The sequence below is a fragment of the Phyllostomus hastatus genome, unplaced genomic scaffold, assembly GCF_019186645.2.
Source record: "Phyllostomus hastatus isolate PE091 unplaced genomic scaffold, TTU_PhHast_1.1 phas_scaffold_129, whole genome shotgun sequence".
NCBI lineage: Eukaryota > Metazoa > Chordata > Mammalia > Chiroptera > Phyllostomidae > Phyllostomus > Phyllostomus hastatus.
Window position 1 is genome coordinate 31,292,339 of NW_025334009.1, and position 20,538 is coordinate 31,312,876.

Genomic DNA, 20,538 nt, shown 5'->3' on the forward strand with positions numbered 1-20,538 from the left:
CCTTTAACATTTCATACCATAAGGGCTTGGTGATGATGAACTCCTTTACTTTATCTGAGAAGCACTTTATCTGCCCTTCCATTCTAAATGAAAGCTTTTCTGGACAGAGTAATCTTCGTTGTAGGTCCTTGCCTTTCATGACTTGGAATATTTCTTTCCAGCTCCTTCTTGCTTGTAAAGTCTCTTTTGAGAAATCAGCTGACAGTCTTATGGGAACTCCTTTGTAGGTAACTGTCTTCTTTTCTCTTGCTGCTTCTAAGATTCTCTCCTTATTTTTAATCTTGGGGAATATAATTATGATGTGCCTTGGTGTGTTCCTCCTTGGGTCCAACTTCTTTGGGACTCTCTGAGCTTCCTGGACTTCCTGGAAGTCTATTTCCTTTGCCAGATTGGGGAAGTTCTCCTTCATTATTTGTTCAAATAAGTTTTCAATTTCTTGCTCTGCCTCTTCTCCTTCTGGCAGCCCTATGATTCCAACAGGAACACTTAAAGATGTCCTGGAGGTTCCTAAGCTTCTCCTCATTTTTTTGAATTCTTGTTTCTTCATTCTTTTCTGGTTGAATGTTTCTTTCTTCCTCCTGGTTCACACCATTGATTAAAGTCCCAGTTTCCTTCCCATCACTATTGGTTCCCTGTACATTGTCCTTGATTTCACTTAGCATAGCCTTCATTTTTTCATCTAATTTGTGACTAAATTCAACCATTTCTGTGAGCATCCTGATTACTAGTGTTTTGAACTGTGCATCTGATAGGTTGGCTATCTCTTTGTTGCTTAGTTGTATTTTTTCTGGATCTTTGATCTGTTCTTTCATTTGGGCCATTTTTTTTGTCTTGGCACACCTGCTACATATAAGGGGGGAGCCTTAGGTGTTCACCAGGGTGGGCAACCCATGTCTTTCTGTTGTGATGCTGTATGTTGGGGAGGGGTCCGAGAGAGCAATGGCACTTGCTCCACTCTCTTCTGGATTTCAATCACTTCTCCCACTTCCCACAAGCAAATTGGGCCTTTGTGGTGCTGATTCCTGGGTGGGTTGGCTCGTGTACATTGTAGGACCCTGTGGGTCTCTCCAACGAACTCTCCTGTGAGGCTGGGAGTTTCTTCCACTTCCGCCTGAAATCCCACGGGTGTTTTCAGTCAGAGGTTTGAGGCTTTATTTCCCTGTGCTGGGACCTTGGGTTGCGAGGTCTGTCTCCCCAGGTGTTCTTCCCGGTTTATCTGCACTTGAATGTGGGACCTCCCACTCCACCAGCCACTGCCTTGCCTGCCCTGGTCCTCCAACTGCTGCTTTGCTATGAGTTCTCTCTGCCCTGGCTGCCCATCTCCGTCCCTCCTACTGGTCTGGATGAATCTTTCTTCTTTAGCTCCTTGGTTGTTGGACTTCCATACAATTCAATTTTCTGGCACTTCTGGTTGTTTTTTGTTTTTAAATTGTTCTTTTGGTTGTGCGAGGAGGCACAGTGTGTCTACCTACACCTCCATCTTGGCCAGAAGTCGAGGTTCATTTTCTTAACTGTGATGTTAATGCACCTCCCCCCAAAGCAGAAGACTAGGGCAGGGTCACTTTATTTCACTTCCCTTCAGTAAACCTGGGCACAATGACAGTGTTAGGAAAGGGCCAAGCATGTGCCAACACCGTGCAGGGGCTCTTCTCATCACCAAGCCTCACAGTATCCTGCACACTGCAGCTGAGGAAGGTCAGGTGACTCAAACCAAGCCACACAGCTCTCTATGCTTCCACTGAACCAACTCTGATGGCCCAGGAGACCGTGCCCTAGAGAAATTCTCAAATTTCACCAGAACTTACACTTTCTGATACCCTCCAAGTGTGCCTCCCTATTCATCAAATTTCTCAAAAGTTACTCTGGCCCTTCTCACCACTTTATGTGATCTTCTGGAGAAACTCAAACTTCAACTCAGCTGAGCCGGTAGCAGGTCTGGAGGGGTGAGCTACAGCTTGCATGTCACCCCGGGTGACTGGAGAGCTGGGAGATAGTACCGGCTCTGTGGCTGCTGAAGTGGTTTGTCTGCACCATGAACAAACCCTGACCCTATGGTGCCTGCTGGGCTTATTCCAGCAGCAAACCCTGGGCATGTCAGTTCCAGCTGGGGATCAGGCATGGGGGGTGGTGGGAGGTGTGCAATTCAAACGGGTGCTGTTGCAAGTGACAAAACCCCTTTCAACCTAATGTAAATTTTAAAAAAATGTATTGGAAGAACCTGGGGGTCAAATACAGACCCTCAAAGAGAGTAGAATAATTAGGCCTCAAGAAAGGCAGGAATCCAGGCTGCCTGTGACCTGTGGCAGGAGGAGGGTCAGCTCCTGTGTGCTGCTGAGCAGGGACCAGCCACAGCTGTGGACTGCCTTCACTTCATGTGGCTTGGTTCAAATTACCAACCCACAAATGGTAACAAGCGAAGACACATAATAGCAAGTGCTGGTGAGAATGTGGAGCAACTGCAGCTCCCCTGTGTTGCTGGTAGAAATATAAAACGGTATATATAGGTACTTTGGAAAACAACTTGGCACATTCTCAAGAAGTTAAACATAAATCTACCATATGACTCAGAAGTTCCACTCCTGTGTATTTACCCAGGAGAAATGAGAACGCAAGTCCACACAGGGACTTGTCCACAAATGTTCATTCCCAGCAACACTGGTGACCAAAAGGTAGAAACAATCCAAATGTTCATCCACTGGTGAATGAATAAACAAAATGTGACATATCCATCCAATGAAAACAAGTTGGCTATAGAAAGGAATGAAGTATGATATATACACATACGCGATAATGAATGAAACTCAAAAACATTATATATGTGGTGTGATTCCACTTATATGAAATGCCCAAAAAAGGCAAATCTCTAAAGACAGAAAGTAGGTTAGTGGTTGCCTTGAGCATAGGGAATGCCTGGAAACGGGTACAAGGTTACTCTCTGCGTGATGGAAAGACTAAAGTTAGAGTGTGGTGATAGTTGCATGACTCCATGAATTTTCTAAAAGTTACTGGATTGTATATTTAAAACAAGTGAATTTTATGGTATATAAATAATACCTCAATGAAACTATTAAAACAGGAAAAAGATTTGGATTCCTAAGAACATGAGTAAACTCAAATGCTGGCACCTTATTTGCAGGCCTGTCAAGAAGATCATGAGGATCTGGGGACAGTCAGGGTGCTGCTCTGTCAGCAGCCAACGTGGGAAGAAGGGTTGTTGAGCAGACAGGAACCTCAGATACCCGCCCCCCTCCACCCACCTCAGGATGGCAGGTGGCAAGGATCATCATTCTGGCTTCCTCAAGTGTTAGAATCCCTGGTCACTGAACTGTGCTCCTCCGCTGCTGAGGTCAGGCTCCGTGGCAACCTCCCTCAGCATCCAGATCTTCCTGACAAAGGCCTTCTTCTGCCAGAGCCTTAGCAACAGAGGCTGGGATTGGGTTCCAGCATGGAGACCTTGGGGACAGCTTCCAAGGACAAGCATTAAATCAGAAGCTCCCGAAGGTGTGGTTTAGCTCTCAAAAACAAAATAGGTGTTTAGTGATGGTTGGACACGACAGTTACCTCTAGCCACATGCGAAAGTGCACGTGGAATGGCCCCTCTGCCCCAGCTATGCATCCCCATGTTGGTCTCCCTCTCCTTTTCTGCCTCTTTTCTACCCCCACAAACATGATAATAAGGAAGCCTAACCTCAGAGTAAGCAACAGCTATAAGGCAGAAAAAATATACAGAGGTGAGGGTACAGATATCAGCAGGTAGCAGGATGAGAATAGAAGTGACTTTCAGAGAATAACTGAGTCACATCAATGGTGGAGTCCAAGAGCAAACCCCTCAAACTCTGTGGTTTGTGAATAATGTGAAGAACCATGCTACTTTTTTTTTTTGAGAATTTTTATGAGCTTATTTGAGCCACACTGATGACTTATGCTGGGGAGCAAGATGTCAAATGCTTCAGAGAATAACAATTTTGCAGCTTTTATGCTTTTGAAATTGAAGAGGGGGCATATATAGAGGTGAGAGGAAGCAAGGCGTGGATTGGATTGTAGGATAGTTAACAAGATTGTGTGCTTTCTTGACTGTTAATACCCCATTCAAGGGGCATAACTTCTGTTACTTATAAGCTGTGTTGACCTAGATGCATAAGAACAATAGACAGCCCTGGCTGGTGTGGCTCAGTGGATTGAATGCTGGCCTGTGAACCAAAGGGTTGACTGTTCAATTCCTAGTCAGGGCACATGCCTGGGTTGCAGGCTGGTCCCCAGTAGGGGGCATGTAAGAGGCAACTGCACATTGATGTTTCTCTCCCTTTGTTTCTCTCTCCCACCCCCTCTGTCTAAAAATAAACAAAATCTTAAAAAAAGAACAATAGACAAAGCTGGCTCAAAATGTTTCACTAAAGAAGTTGTAAAGAGGTGTAGGCCGAGGGCATAAGTACAGTGACCTGCCCAGTTAGGAATTATGATCAAATTGCCCTGTGAGGTTACTTTCCATAGAATCCTCCTCCTTTTTCACCCATAGTTCCCCCTTTTAGTCATAAGCCAATCTGAATGATGCATATGTGACCAACCTTTTAGTTGGATAGTGTGTCCTCACAGTGTGAAGAAGGCTCATCCTAGGAAGTCTCAGTATGAACTTTGTCTTATTGACCATTGCGGTGGGATGATGCCGTCACCATGGGATCTGAGCTGAGGCCAGAGTTTCCTCAAAAGAGCAGAGCAAGTCTGTGGCCTTCATTGCCAACAGAGTGCCCTGTATCATTTCTATCCTGTGAACTATCATGACTCGAGTTAGCCTTCTGTCCCATTTTTCTGTCTGTGACCTCTAGCATCACACCTACATAAGCTATGAAAAGAGTATTAACAGTTATCTTATAAGAAATCTTTAATATCTTAAAGAGTATTAACAGTTATATATCTTATATATCTTATAATATCTTAACAGTTTATTGTTAACAGTAATAATAAACAGTTGGACTGTATAGAAAAACTCAAAGAACAAGTCTAACTATTATTATGGCTGTTAATGAGCAGCAAGTGGGGTCCTGCTGCCCACCACCACCCTCTGGGCAAACTTCCGGAGGCAGAGGTTGGTCATAAAGGAAAGGAGGCTTTATTCAAAAGCTACACGATTTTGGAATAACAGCTTTCCACATGCATTTGTCACTTAAGCCTATTAATTAAGGTTAAAATCTTTAACTCCTGAATTCCCCTCTCATCCCCCCCATTAGTTTTTAATTATTTTACTTTTATAGATTAGTTTACAAACTAAAACAATATGAGATATGAAAACGACACCATTTTGGAAGAATGGCAGGCTTCTGCCTCAGAACTCATCCCCTCTAGGACACCCAAAGAAGAATAATGCTGCCACCCTCTGCCAGACCAGCCAACCCCTAGGCTGTACCTGGAGTTCCTTCCCCTCCAGAATGCCATCCTTTAGGAAATGCAGGCAGCTACAGATCCATCATCCAAGCAAGTATCCTTGAGGAAGAGAGCCTGAGAGCCAGTCTCTGCCCTCCTTTTATTTTAAATCCTCTGACCCATAATTCCATGCACTTGGGAGGTGTTCAGCTTCGCAGCCAATCCTGTCCTGGACTGTTTACCTTTGCCCTGGGCGACCTCCTCCACAGATCTGATCAGACCTCTCTATCAGGACTAACATCATTAGCAGACGGGCAATGACAATCAAATGAAATGGATTCTGAGTTCAATATCCATCAGTAGAAATAGAAGCCCTGATGATGTGTTGGGATAGCTGTCTGCTTCTGTTGTCAGTGGCTTCTCAGAACCATATTACTTTTTAATGAGCACATACCAATTTTTTTAACTCAATAGTGAGGAAACCAGAGATATTTCAAGTTCAAAAGATCAAGTTCCAAAGAACACACAAATTATAAATTAGGAATATTGAAACACAGGAGCAAATGAAGACAAAACCGGCTGGCCTTCCTCCCTCACTACAGCAGAGAACCAGATTCAAAAAATTTCCAGTGCATCCTGACATACTTTTGTAAAGCACAGTAAAAATAAATTGCTGGGAAAATAAAATGAAAGAGAGAAGGCATATAAAATACAAGCTGAACTTTTCGTACTAGTTTCAACAGACATAAAGTTACTCCATCAAGTTGCTATGAATGTTCCTAAAAGCTTCTCTCGATTTCTGTACTTATCTCAGTCACCGCTTGTGGTGCATAGTTTGCAAGCCTGGCCCTGATCCATGGAGCACAGTTCAAGCTGCACGGTATGAGAATTATTCACACCCATTGCTGCTGAAGGTCCCAGAGCTGCGGCCTTCTGAGGCCAGTGTGCACGAGGACCAGCTTTTTCCCTGTTCCCATTCTTCAACTCTGAGGAGGTTCTGCTCCCTGGCTCCCTACCCTCCATTGTTAGTCTAGTCGAGGGCGGCAGATCTTCCAGTCTTTGGCCTCAGGACCGCTTTCCACTCTTGCAAATGGTTAAGGATGTCAAAAATCTTTTTAAACATGTACATTAGAACTGCCAATATTTATCATATTATACATTAAGACCAATAAATTAAAAAATTATTTATGAATTCATTTTAAATCATGATAATCATAATCACAATATATCATTACATGTTAACATAAAATATTTTTCATGAAAATGGCTTTATTTTTCAGAACAAAAGTAAACAATGAGAAGAGTGGAATTTTCTTTTACATTAAAAAAATATCTTTGGTCTAGTGCCTCTATTTCCTTTCTCTAACAGAATAGAAGGCAGGTACCATCTCATTCCTGCTTTGCATCTAATCTGTTGCAATATCACAAGTTACATAACCTGTGGCAAATGTTTTCGTATACCTGTGAGAAAAAAGAGAGTGAAATAGGCAAAAACACCTTAACTTATTAGAAAAATAGTCTAACCTCAGAGATCCCCCAGCAGGGTCTTGAGGGCCTTCAGGGGTCCTTGGTTCTTCTCCCAGTGCCTTGGGAAACACTGATCTGAGAAGCACTGAAGGGGGTGTGTCTAATAACACCCCCTTCACACACTGAGGGTAACCAGCTGTCCCTGTTCGCCTCAGACTGCCCTGGTTTCACGTTGAAAGTCCTGTGTCCCCGGGGAAACTGTGAGCATTGGCCACCCTCACACACAGGCACACACACTTTTGTGTGACCAACCCCGGGCATCCCTGCTCTGGTCTCTACTGCTCTGTTTCTCTCCCTTCCCCTCTCCCTCTTTCTCACCTGCTTCCTCTCTCTCATTTATTTCCCAAATACTTCATGGGAGACTGGGTCCCTAAATGGCTTCACGGAGTTGCTGAGAAAGTCTTGGGTTAATTATTTCCAGATTTTCCCCCCTGGAAGAATAAATAAATAAATAAATAAATACATACATACATACCTTATGATATTTAAGTCATTGATCTTCAGAATTCTGTTGCCCAACACTATTCTTAAACAATGTGAGGTGTTATTTCTTTTCTCTATTAGGGAAAAAGTTTCTTTATATAAAGTGGCAAGAAGCAGAAAAAAAATGAGCTAACTTATGGCTGATGTATTGTTGCATTTGCAGCTCAGATGTTCTCAGGAGGCAGGAGACACGATTCTTCTTTGGGCTGGACTCCCTGGGTACCGGCCTCTGCCCACAGTCACCAGGCCCTCTGAAGCCTCCCTGCTAAAAAGCTGAGAGAACCTGAGTGAAGAGAAGGGCTGCTCTCCCCAGGTGCTTTTGTCTCAGTGGCACAGGCACCGACCTGATTTCCTGGAGGCCTGATGGGGAGTTCTCCTGGCAGTAAGATAGAAACATCCCCCACTGATTGCCACTAAACTGCACAGGTCCTGGAGACTGGTGCTCAGGGCTCAGGGCCCTGGGAGGAAGGCAACGGCATCCTTTGGGGTCATTGGCTGCTGTACTGTGGTCACATGGACAGAGCTTCTTGCTTAGGCCCAGATGCTAACCTTCTCCATGGGTGCAGTGGCCTCTGGCCTGCACTCCAGAAAGCAAATCCTCTAGATCCTGAGCATGGCCATTGCTTGCTATGAAGGGCTGGGAGCTCTCGATGTCTTCCTGAGGTTATTAGGGTTGGGGGTGGGCTCCACTCAGAACACAGACAGGAGAAGTCCCCCATGCACCTGCATGCTGTCCCTCCTGGTCCGGGAGCAGGCTCTACCCTCCCCAGCCTCAGACCAGCCTCCTCACCTGGCTGCAGAGGCTCATTTGAGGGTATATCCTGCTCAGCAAAACACCGTGTTATTCTCCAAACCCTGCCCCCTGCCCACAGTTAAGTAAAACAGCATCCAGAGTCTCTGAGCAGAAGCTTGCAACACTTCTCTTGTTTTGTTCTTTATAAATTTTCTTTTTTATTTTCTTTTAATTATTTATTTTTAGAGAGAGGAGAAGGGAAGGAGAAAGAGAGGGAGAGAAACATCACTGTGTGGTTGCCTCTTATGTGCCCCCCTACTGGGGACCTGGCCTGCAACCCAGGCATGTGCCCTGAGTGGTTATCGAACTGGCGATCCTTTGGTTTGCAGGCTGGCGCTCAATCCACTAAGCCACACCAGCCAGGGCTCTTGTTACTTTCTTCATTCTATCATCAACAATATTTCCTGAGCACTTGCCTCTGCCCAGACCTGCACTGGGTAAGAAGGACATAAAGATGTGTGGCTGCCTCCCAAGGCTCTCAGGCTAGGACAGGAGACAGACACACATGCCACCCATGATGTGGCCTGCTGCTTCTGCAGCAATATTTCTCGCACCTTCTTCAAGGACTCATTCTTGGGTGTGGTCTCGTTTTACTCTTCTTTTGAGTTTCCAGACCTCCACCTCCATTTCTTTCAGTGGAACTCCACTGGATTCTGGTACCCTGCAATGTAGACAGTGAATGATTTTTTTTCTTTCTTGTCATGCAGGACAGTTAGTACTTCCCTGTGATTGTTGATTGAAGGTAGAGAAACAAGCACTCACTGTGTGTGCTTGTGTGTACATGTCAGGAGTTCCAGCACATTGTGAAGAGGAAGACAGTGGACTAAAGCACAGGACAATGATGGGAGGGGAACTGTGTAGCAGGTGCTTGCAAAGAGGGCTCAGCCCAGCTCCTGACCAGAAAGCACCAGGCTCTGAAATGCCAAGAGGCTCCGGGGTCAGCCGGCCAGGACCTGCCTGAGCTGCGGGGGGTGGGATGTGGGAGGTGGGCGAGGAGCACTCTGCTCCAGGTGCCATCACACAGTGGAAAGCCACTAATGGAAATAACCACCAGGGCATGATTTTTCATGCCCTGATTCCAATCACAGGCCTGTCATCCAAGAAGAATATTGAAGGGGAAATTTCATTTTCTTTTAAACCAAATGTTCCCCACAGAAGCCAAAGGCTTGTGGAAACAACCCCGATTGGAAAGACTTGAGCACACATTGTTCTGGCTTCTCGAGTGAGAGGTGGCGGCACTCTTCATTTATCAAGAGATAAGTTTACCGGGAGAGGGGGGCCTGCCCACACGTAGCGGTGACCTTTCTTGCTTTCTTGGGCCAGGGACTCGGTGCACAGGAGGAAGTTGGGCCCATGAGGTCTTTGTAAACAGGCTGAGGTGGGTTCTGGCAGGTGGGGACAGGCCATACCCCTGGCTGTGGTGGTGGAGGTGGGACAAGGCTCCATACCACCGAGGCACTGCAGCAGGGCCCTGTGGAGTCCCTAAAGGAAAGAAGGGGTGCTGAGCACTCCCAGAGAAAAGTGCATGGGCCAGTATGTACTCCCTTCTACTTCCTCAGCTCATCCACTCATAAGGAGGTTTATTAAAAGATAGAGAAACAAAGAACGTGGCCGGCCCGATGGCCAGAGCACTGGGCACAGGGTCAGGTGGCCTGGTCATCCACCAGCAAACTGTGAACACTGATGCCTGAGAGTTTCTAAGTGCTTGCAAGTGCTCAGTGAACCCGCACAATGGCCAGGGGACGTAGTCCTAGCATTACTTCCATTTTATACTGGTGGAAACTGAGGCTCAGAGACGTTAAGGAATGTTCCTGAGGTCACATAGCTAGTCAGTGCCTCTGGGCTTTTCTCTGCCTCACAGAACTCCACCTGGCTCTCCAGCATTTCTTTCCACCTTGTCCACATAGTAAGACAACCACCAGGGTGGGATCTGGTAGAGACTCAGGGGGACTTACTGCATAGATGAAATCTGCCCACCTGGCCACCCTTAGTACATGAAAATGGCCTGACCAAATCGGGCCCCAAGGGGAACATGAGACAGGCAGGCCTGTGGCTGTAGGACAGTGTCCTTTTGCCACGGCTTCCTTCCCAGCTTCTGAACACGAGCCTCCCTCCACTTCCTCCACCTCCCTGGCTGCTCCTTGTCTGCAAGCCCTGTCGGCTCCTCTCCTCTCAATTCCAGGTCGGAATGTCTCTGATCTGGCCCCTCCTGTACGCTTCACACCCACTCTCTCTGGGTTACCCAGTCCTGACCATGGCCGAAAGCATCAGCTCTATGCTGAGACATCTGAATTCCTATTTCCAACCTCACTGCCCCCCTGAGTGGTAGATTCGTACTGCTTGACAATGCCACATGGATCACTAATAGATAACTCAACCTTGACTTGTCCAAACAAAGTCATTTTTTTCTTCTCTCCTCCAAAAACATCGACCCCTATGCTTTTACCACTAATATCCCCATCTCAGCAAATAGCACCAGAACCTACAAATCCAAGGCTGGGACTAGGGTGAGGCAAGGCTATTTCGGGAAACCTTCACTCCCAGGCACCCACCTGACCTGCATGGCCTGCGGACAAGGGCTTCCTTGAATGTCATGCCCTTGCCACCTTGCTTGGCTCAGCCTCTTCTCCACCTTGTGTGCACAAAGTTTCTCTATCCAAATGCCTAGAAATTACATTGATTCTTCTCACGTTTTTTCTTTTACCATCTATATTTAATCCTTCAGGAAGTCTTGTTGACTCTGTCCCCAAAACTTGGCAAATGCATCTGGGTCTCCCTACGTCCATTCCCCCGACACTGGCCCTGGCCCTCAGTGTTTCTTCCCTGGACCACTGAATGGGTTTCCCTAGCTCCTTTCTTGCCCTCCTCTAATCCATTCTCCACATAGCAGCCAGAACTTTAATTTTTATTTTTATGAAAGTGATACACAGACATAGTTTAAAAAGACAAATGGTTTTATAAGGCTTATAATGAAAAACAGTAGGGCCCTGTCCCATCGCGCCTCCGTCACAATTCACACCTCCCAGAGGTGAACACTTGCAACTCTTCGGTAGCTTCCTCCACCCTCATGCTACTGGCTCTTACATTTTAGGTTTTAGTTATTTTCTACTGAATTCCAGACGAGGAATAAGACTTATCTCTCTTATCTCCCTTGCCCTCAGTCAGACACTTCCCGATAACATCTTCCCAATTTAGTTATATCGCACTTTGGATTAAATCAGTAGTCTACGTGCAGTGGCTACTGGTGCAGGATGGGGAGGGGTGTGGGAGATGTCAACCCCTTCTCTTGTGTTCAGCCCCCACCCGCACAACACGTAGCCTTCAGCATGGTCTCTCTTAGCAAAGTTCCAGATCTCACAGTAGGAAGCAGCCTCCTGGCTGGCTTTCCTCCCTTCACACGTGCATCACCCACCTTTGGCTGGTCTGCCAACAGAGTTGTCCCTTGTCCATCCACTTTCTGTATTACATTTTCTGCTATGTCTTGTCTGCTGTCTTCTGCCTCTGGTGCTTTCCGTCTCTATAGGTTACTCCTGCTTTTCTCTATCTTTTTTTCATTTTTGGTCATTTTGTTGGGAGTTTGGGGAAGATGTGTGTGTTCAATTCACCATGTCGGCTGGAAACTAAAGTAATGCATTTGTGTTCAACAAACAATGCTCAAATGGTTTTTCTTTCTTTTCTAAAAAATTTTTTTTCCTGAATGATTAAGTGAAGTACTATGTATATAAGACTGCCATGTACAAAGATTAATGTATGATCAATGCTGATCTAGAGCAAAATATAAAATTTTAAAAATTATTGATACATCCATCAATGTTTATTTAAAAACGTGAACTGAGCACTGACTATGTGCTTACCCTACTTCAGGTGTTTGGTGGGAGCAAACACCTGAACAAAGGGAACAAAACAGGCAAGATTATCCTCACAGAGTTCCATCCATGTTGGGAGCAGAGGTCAGATGGTGAACAGTTGTCACACTAAATGGGCAAATTACAGAGTGTGCTTAGAGGTGATGAGACCTATGAAAAAATGCAAAGCAAAGCTAGGTAAGGAGAATCCAGAGTGCCAAGGGTGGGGACAGTTTTCCTCACTTCATAGAGCAGACAGTCAGGGCTTCGGAGGAGGTGGCATTTGAGCAGAGACCTGCAGGAGGGGAGGGTGTGAGCCATGAGCTCTCTGGGGGAAGAGTGTTCTGAACAGAGGGAACCACTGACACAAAGTCTCCAGGGCAGGAGCCCAGCTTAGAAGTGTATTTCAGCTGAATGCAGAGATCACTGTGATTAAGAGTGTTCCCACCCCAGCCCTGCCCATGGGAAGATGCTTTTGCATGGTCTCTTTCCTCTGGAGCCAGGACCAGCTCGCACCTGCTATTTGTAGGAATCTGCTCCCAGTGCACCTCACCAGTGAGCCAATCTGCCATCGTGGCCCCTATGTGCTTTATTTGGACTAGTGGGGCAAGCTGAGACTTGTTCATGGGCTGGAATCTTCTGCAAATAGTGGATCCCAGAATGGAAGGGCCATGGCTTGCTGGAACGGTGGGGCCTGGCAGGAGTTTCTGAGCTCTTCCAGAGGGAGACAGCCCAGGGTCCATCAGATCCACCAAAGCACAGCAGAAGCAGCTGGGTTCTCTTCTAACATCATGGGTCTTTTACCCAGTGATTCTTTTATCCAAGAATCAGGGGTCCACACAATGTCCCCAGGGTCTGCCTTACTTTCAGAGCCCTTTATATTTAGCACTTTAGCAAGCACATCTGCAGCCCTGGACCAGCAAACAAAATCCAACCAAAATAACCTGTCAGAGGCTGGGGCTTCCCCATCCCTTCCTGTTTCGTTGTGAGGTCTAAATGTGTACGGCCTCAGCGCACCCAGGCTTTGCTGACAAAATTGCTCTGCTTTCTCTTCACCTTGGTGAGTGTCTGCTCAGACTCCAACTTTTTTCCTGGGGCCTGAGTCCCGCAGCAGATGGTGGCTCCTCACCTGTACCTGGGCCTGACCACCAATGGGTGCTCACACAAACCACACAAATCACACATGGATGGTTGTCACATCCCTGTAGGGTACAAATTAATGATGCTCATCAAGATGAACTGGAATTGATTGCTGATCAGCATGCCTCCTGCCATGGGCTGGAGTGCTGCTGAGGATTCTCTGTGATGCTGCCAGCGATCTCAGGTCCTCCTGGTCCATTGTAAGGGCTGTCCTTGAGAGGGCTGCTAGGGTCTGCCTATTCCAAATACCTCTTCATGGGTTCAAGGTTTTGTACTGTGTGGCCCTTCCCCCAAAGGCCATGCCAAAACGCAATCATATATCTAGGAAGGGAGGGGCAGCCACTAATTCTAGGATGGCAGACAAACAGCATCTACAACACCTTGGTCCCCGGAAGACTTGGGACAGACATCCTGAGTTAATTCTGGCATTCTTGCTTGCTGAGCTAAGTTCTGGCCACAGCCATTCTCACATGAGCTCTCTAAGTAGACCTACTGGTCAATCACAGTTGGCAGTAGAAATGATATCTATTTGCCATCCTCAAATTAATCTTTTATAAGAGGTTAATTTATCCAATTGGTCAAGGATTTCCAACAAAAATACAGCTTTGCCTGGCAGAGGTCAAGGCCCCCAGGGAATGGGTCACAAAAGAGGGACTTTTCATGATCTTGATGGGTTATTGAAGGAAGGATGAAGAAGTCTGGAAATTTAGAAGCTCAGTTGAGCAAACTGGTCATGGAGAACGCTGCCTGTTAGGACCCCTAGTCTTGGAATGTTCCTCAGATTCTTCTGTTCTGCAGATTTAAGCTGGATGAGAAGTTTGTGCCTTTTAACCCATCACAGCACAAACACAGTTCTGGCATATATCTCCCATTTTGCACTTCTTATTCCTAAACTATTGGGTTTTATATTAAACATTTGTATCTCTCGAAATTTCAGGGCATTCCTCTGGGACAGTTGTGGAGGTGGGGACACATGCCCTCCTACTTCTTCTGTCCCCAAATGCTAAGGTTTAAGAGTATTGGGCCTTGACCATGGAAGGGTGACCAGGCAGGGTGATCCAGGGTAGGCTGGGGCACAGCTATGTCTGTGTGCGTGCATGCGCGTGTGTCCATGGGTCCGGAGAGTCAGCAGACCCTAGACTGTCAGCCACGGCAGCACACGCCTGAAAGGGTAGTGTGGGGAGGGCAGACCACTTTCACAAGGGAGTGAGGAGCCTCCTGGGAAGAGGGTCAGGCAGGAGTTAGAATGAGGAAAAACCTCTGTCTTTAGAGGGACCATCACTTGGATTTGTCCCAGCTCAGTGTCCCATGAACACATATAAGACCCAGCATAGAGATGAAAGATTTTTCACTGGAGACCTGGAAAGACTTTGGGTGCAGAAGCAGCTTTGCGTTGGGCACCAGGTGAGCTTCCCATGAATGGGAGGTGGGGGAGGGGGAACATTCTCTCTCTTCAGACACAGACTCAGTGTGGCCACAGCCTCTGGGCTCCAGATGCTAGAGCCCCATTTTGGTGGCTTTAGGAGTCCAGAGCTTTCTTGGTGTGGTGGTGGAGTTGGTGCATGGTGAAGATGGCTGTATCATGGGCCCTGGGGTGTGCTGGGCCCCTCGCTTAGATGACAAGGGCCTGGAGATCAGTATTAAGCAATGTCACAGCTCTTTGTCTGGAATTTCCTCATTTCTTGGTCAGTCATCTGGTGATGAATTGTACTCTTTTCAGCTCCAGGTGCTTACCCTTCTCCTGGTTTACAGATAGAATGGGGTGATTCTGGGATTGTCTGGTCTGTGTAGGAGGGACAGGGGCAGGGCCTGCACGTTTGCACATTGTAGGATGGGGTGATGCCTGGAGGGCTGTGCAGCCAGGGAAAGGAAGGAGTTTCCTCCTTCTGGAGCAGGGTAAGACACGAGAGGGCCTAGGTGTCTTAAAGGGGTCCTGGTTCTGTGTCCTGCAGGGAGCTTTACCAGGAGGGGTGTACCAAAGCTTACAACTGACGCTCTGCATATTTCCTCTTTACAAAAATGCCTCCCAACCCTCCGATCACACTAGAGCCCTTTGTTCAAAATCTTTCTTCCCATGACTGGATATAATCCCAGCAATTTATCATCATCTTTATACTTAATTAAATAGCTGTCCCCTATTTAATATCTTCAATTAAACTGCTAAAGCCAGATCTTACTTATAGACCCAAGTTTTACATTGCAGTTTCTTTCAAAGGCTTTGTCATGAGAGCTTTCTTTTTTATTACTATTAATCCTCTATAATAAATAACATCAACTCCAATAATGCTACACTAGATGTTTTCCCTTGATTCCTGTCTCCTTCCACATTTATTATGGACTCAATTTATGTTCCTTTAAATCAGGTTCAATCTGGATGGCAATACTCTCATTTACTGACTGATCAATTTGAATTTGTCTTATAAGGTTCCATTAATTACTTTGTCCAATTCTCCTGCAGTATCTGGAATTACTGACTAGTGCATTCCTTAGCATTCCTGTAGTCTCTCTGGCTGTATATTTTCATGGGAACTGTGTCTTCAGGTTAGGGTTGGTGAGCTCTCAGATGCTCCTATCGTTAGGTGTTTTCAGCCTTTTTTCTTGGCAAGGAGCAGGTGGCTGAGTCACTTGGTGGCCGGGCACTTCTGGACCCTTTTTTCTCCTAGGGTCGGCCCCTTCTCTGGGGAGTCTCCTGAAAACTTTGCAGTTAAGGGGATAGAAAGTCTATGGGAAAGTGCTGATCTTTGAGCAGTGGCATGTGGGGACTCACGTGTGGTTTCTTCTGTGCACAGCTGGGACTTGCGGGGGTGGGAGATCCAGTCTGCCACACATGCAACCCCTGTCCCCCATACGCCAGGGACACAGACATAAACCTTCCTCTCTGATGGCCAGAGATTCAGAGGACATCTGAGCTTTAGTGGATTTCTTTTTTTCCCTTAATCTGAAACCCCCTCCTGGCACTGTCTTCAGAGTTATTGCAGTGGCTTTCCAACCTCCTCTGCCCCTGCCATTTGGAAAGACAGTTATTCTGTGGCTGTGACCTGATTGCTTTACACACTTTGGCTGGTTGGTTACTTACCGGGAGAACACGAGGCCAGGCACCAGAATCTTCTCGGCAACAGTCATGCGTAAGAGGAGGGGTGCACGTGACACTTCGGGATGTGGGTTAGGTGAGTACACGTTCCAAAGGTACTTCCACAGACTTACTGAAGGGCAGCCTGAGCTGCCAAATCTGTGTTCCCCCCTCTGGTTGGGAACATTTGGAAAAGTGATGTGATTTAGATGAATGCTGGCTTATTGTCTGGTGCAGAACAGGAGTTTGTTCAATGAGACTTCTCCCTCTTCCAGGATGGGAGAGTGGGACAGTGAAAGACAAGCCATTAGCTGAGCAAGAAGATTCGAACGTGCGGTCAGTGGCCAGCCATGTGAGTAATGGCAGAGCGCTGGATAAGGCTATTGAACTCTGGCTGCTTACATTCCAGAGCCATCTGACTGTGGAAACTCAGTTGGTTTCCAGCTTCTCTGAGGCCTGCTGGCTGGTATAATTTCTGTCCCAGATGCCCTCCAGCACAGCCATATCCTTGCAATGTCAGCTCCTCTCTGTTCTCTCTCTCTCTCTCTCTCTCTCTCTCTCTCTCTCTCTCTCTCTCTTTTTTAGTTAACTCAAGTTATCTTACCTTCTTGCAAAACAAAATACCTCACCTTGAATAAGGGTTGATTTGCTAAAGAGTAAAAAGAGGCTAACGTTCTACTGAATCCTCATTTTAACTGATCTTTGGACAGAGTGTCTTTAATTAGGGAAAAGATCTAAGGACAAGGCCAGTGACAGAATGACAGAGCTGATTTAAGAGAAAAAGGAAAAGGAAATAAGGGTGTTCCCAATAAGGCCTGAAAAATTCTATGCAATATGAATTGGGAGCAGAAATGAGTGCCTGAGAACAAGGCTAAAGACAATGGAGAATCACTGTCCTTAGAAGAGAGGTGATCATCTAAGATTTGACTCCCACCCACTGGTCCTTACTGGGCAGGGGTGATGGTGGTCATTCAGCCTTTGCTTGGGTATCTCCACAGGTGGAGAGTCCTCTCCCTCCCTTCTTCTCAATGGAACCTTTTTAATTTTTTAAAAAAGATTTTACTTACTTGTTTTTGGACAGAAGGGAAGAGAAAGAGAAAGAGAGGGAGAGGAACATCAATGTGTGGTTGCCTCTTGTGCACCCCGTACTGGGGACCTGGCCTGCAACCCAAGCATGTGCCCTAGACTGGGAATCAAACCGGTGACACTTTCATTCGTAGGCTGGCACTCAACCACTGATCCACACCAGCCAGGGTTCAATGGAGCCTTTTTAATTTGCAGTTTGTGGAAATCTGTTGTTTTCCTGACTAAGTTCTGTTCTCCCTTCTTCTGGAAAGAGCAGCCAGGCTATTTTCCTTCCAACTCAAACTTGTGGTTTGGGCAAAACTGACCCCAGCTTAGCGTGGGCATGTGATCCAAGCCTGGTAAATCATCATGTTTCACACTGTGGCCATAAAGTTGGTTCAGGAATGTGCATGTGACCTAAGCTACCCAATGAAAGTCAGCCCTGGGAGCTTTGACGGGACCCTTGGGAAAGAGGTGCTTTTATTCTACTGGTGGTTAAACAAATAGGATCTAAGCCTCATGCTACTGGTGACCAACTTGCCACCAGTGAAGGAGAATATACCTGAAGATGAAGCCAACAGAGAGGCAAAGAATGTGGAAAGGTAGAGTGCCTGAAACCTATCTCTGGACTTTTATGTTATGTGAAGAATGAACTCCACAGTTGGCTTAAGCCAACTTGTGATTGGTTTCTCAGTCCTGAATGATACAAGAAGCTCTTAATCATTGGAATTTTATTACTTTTTTATTTATTGGAATGACTTCCCTACAACCTTCCTTTCTTAGTCCTTGTTCTGCCTTCTGGGTCACATAGAAAACATTCATTTCCTCTTTCATAGAACTGCTCTTACTTAAAGACACTACAGCTTATCTGAATCTTATTTCTGGGTTGTAAACTTCACCAATCATTTTAGCTATTCTCCTTATGACAAGGTTTCTGATCCCCTCGCCGTGCAGGTTGCCTTCTTCTAGATAAACTACGACCTCCCAATGTTCCTCCTGGATGTAGCTCCCACATCTGGACCTGGAATTCCAGAGGTGGTTTGATCAGCCTGGAGTTTACAAGGCGACCCTTTTCTTACTGGGATCGACCTTCTGCTTCTACTAATTTAATTTAAGATTCCACTCAGAGTTTCAGTGGCTGGGGTGACCTCTTGATACTGTGTGGTTATGGTTGATGGTTTTATAACACCTCTGACTATGTTTTACAATAGTTGATGAGAAGTCGGGTCTAATCCATTCTCCACTTAACTAGTTATGCATTCTGCTGTCACACAAACATGAATCCAAGCTGCTCCCATTTAGTAGCTGTCTAACCCTGAGAAAGCCGTTTAAGTACCTTAGGGCCTTGCTCTTCAAGGTGTGGTACAGGCAGCATGTTAGAAATGCCAAATCTTAAGCTTCATCCCAGATCTCACAATCTACATTTTAACAAGTTGCCAGGTGAGCTGCTTACACATTAAAATATGAGAAGCACTTTCCTAGGATATAGCTTTTCCCCCCCCACCTGTGTGGTAAATTTTTTTTTCAGAAAAACTTTATTAAGATGTAAGTTACCGTATCACATATTTCATCCATTTAAGCATACAATCAATGTTTTTTTAGTATATTCAAGAGGTTGAGCACCTCTTACCACAATCTAATTTCAGACAGTTTTCATGCCCCTTAATTAGAAATAACCTGTACCTATTCACAGTCCATTTCTGTTCTCCCTCCTACCCCTCCACTCCTGGCCCTAAGCATTACTAATCTACTTTCTCTCCACAGATGTGCCCATTCTGAACTCTTCCTATAAATGAAATCATACAATATGTGGTGTTTTGTGTCTGGCTTCTTCCATTTAGCATGTTTTTAAGGTTTGCCATGTTTTAGCATGTATCAGTACTTTATAACATTCTGTTGCCAAATAACATTCCATTGCATGGGCGTGCCACACTTAGTTTATCCATTCGCCAGTTGGCCAGCATTTGGGTTGTTCCCATTTTTTAGCTGTTACAAATAACACTGCCATAAACATTTGTATATAAGTCTTTGTGCCGATGTATTTTCAATTCCTTGTGTATACACTTAGGAGTGGAATCACTGAGATATGTGGGAACTAGCTCTACGTTTACCTTTTGAGGAACTGCCAAACTGTTTTCCAAAGTGGCTGCATCATTTTGCATTTCCACCAGCAATGTGTGAGGGTTCCAACTTCTTCAATTTCTCACAAACACAAATTATCGTTCTTTTAAAATTATAACTTCTTAGTGGATGTGAAGTGGCATTTTGTTGTTTTGAATTGCATTTCTCTAATGATTAATGATTTTGAGTATCATCTCATGTACTTATTGGCGATTATACTATAGCTTCTGTAAAGAAATGTCTATTCAAATCCTTTGCCCATGTTTATTTAAATTGGGTTGTCTTTTTACTATGGAGATCTAATAATTCTTTATGATAGATATAAGTATCAAGTCAGATATATGATTTGAAAATATTTCCTCTCATCTGTGGGCTCTATTTTTGTTTTCTTGACAATGTTTTCCATGCACAATTAAAAAAATTTTTTGCTAAAGTCCAATTTATTATTACTTTTTTGTTGCTCATTCTTTTGATTTCATATCTAAGAATCCATTGCCAAATCTTAGGTCATGAAGGTTTGTTCTTACAATTTATTTTAAGAGTTAGGTAGTTTTAACGCATGCAGTTAAGTCTATGATGCATTTTATCTGTGGAGACATGCAACTTCATTCTTTTTTCTGTGGATTTTCAGTTGTCTCAGCACCATTTGTTAAAAAGACTATTCTTTCCTCATAGAATGGGCTTGGTACTCTTGATAAAAATCAATTGGCTATAAATATAAGAGTTTATCTGAACACTCTAAATTCCATTGCATTGATCTATGTGCCTGTTTTATGCTGGTACCATACAATATTGATTACTATAGCATTGTAGTAAGTTTTGAAATTGGGAAGATTGATAAAAAGTACTAATTTGATATTTTCACTTATTATAGGGCTATTCTAGATCTCTTAAATTATTACATGGATTTTAAGATTAGCTCTTCAACTTCTGCAAAAGTATGCAGCTGGGATTTTGAATAGGGATTGTATTGAGTCTGTAGATTAATTTGGGGAGTATTATCATCTTAACAATATTAAGTTTTCCAAGCAATAAAGATGATATGTCTTTCCATTTATTTAAATCTTTCTTAATTTCTTTCAAGTCAAGTTTTATATTTCTTTTGATAAATTTATACCTCAGTATTTATCCTTTTT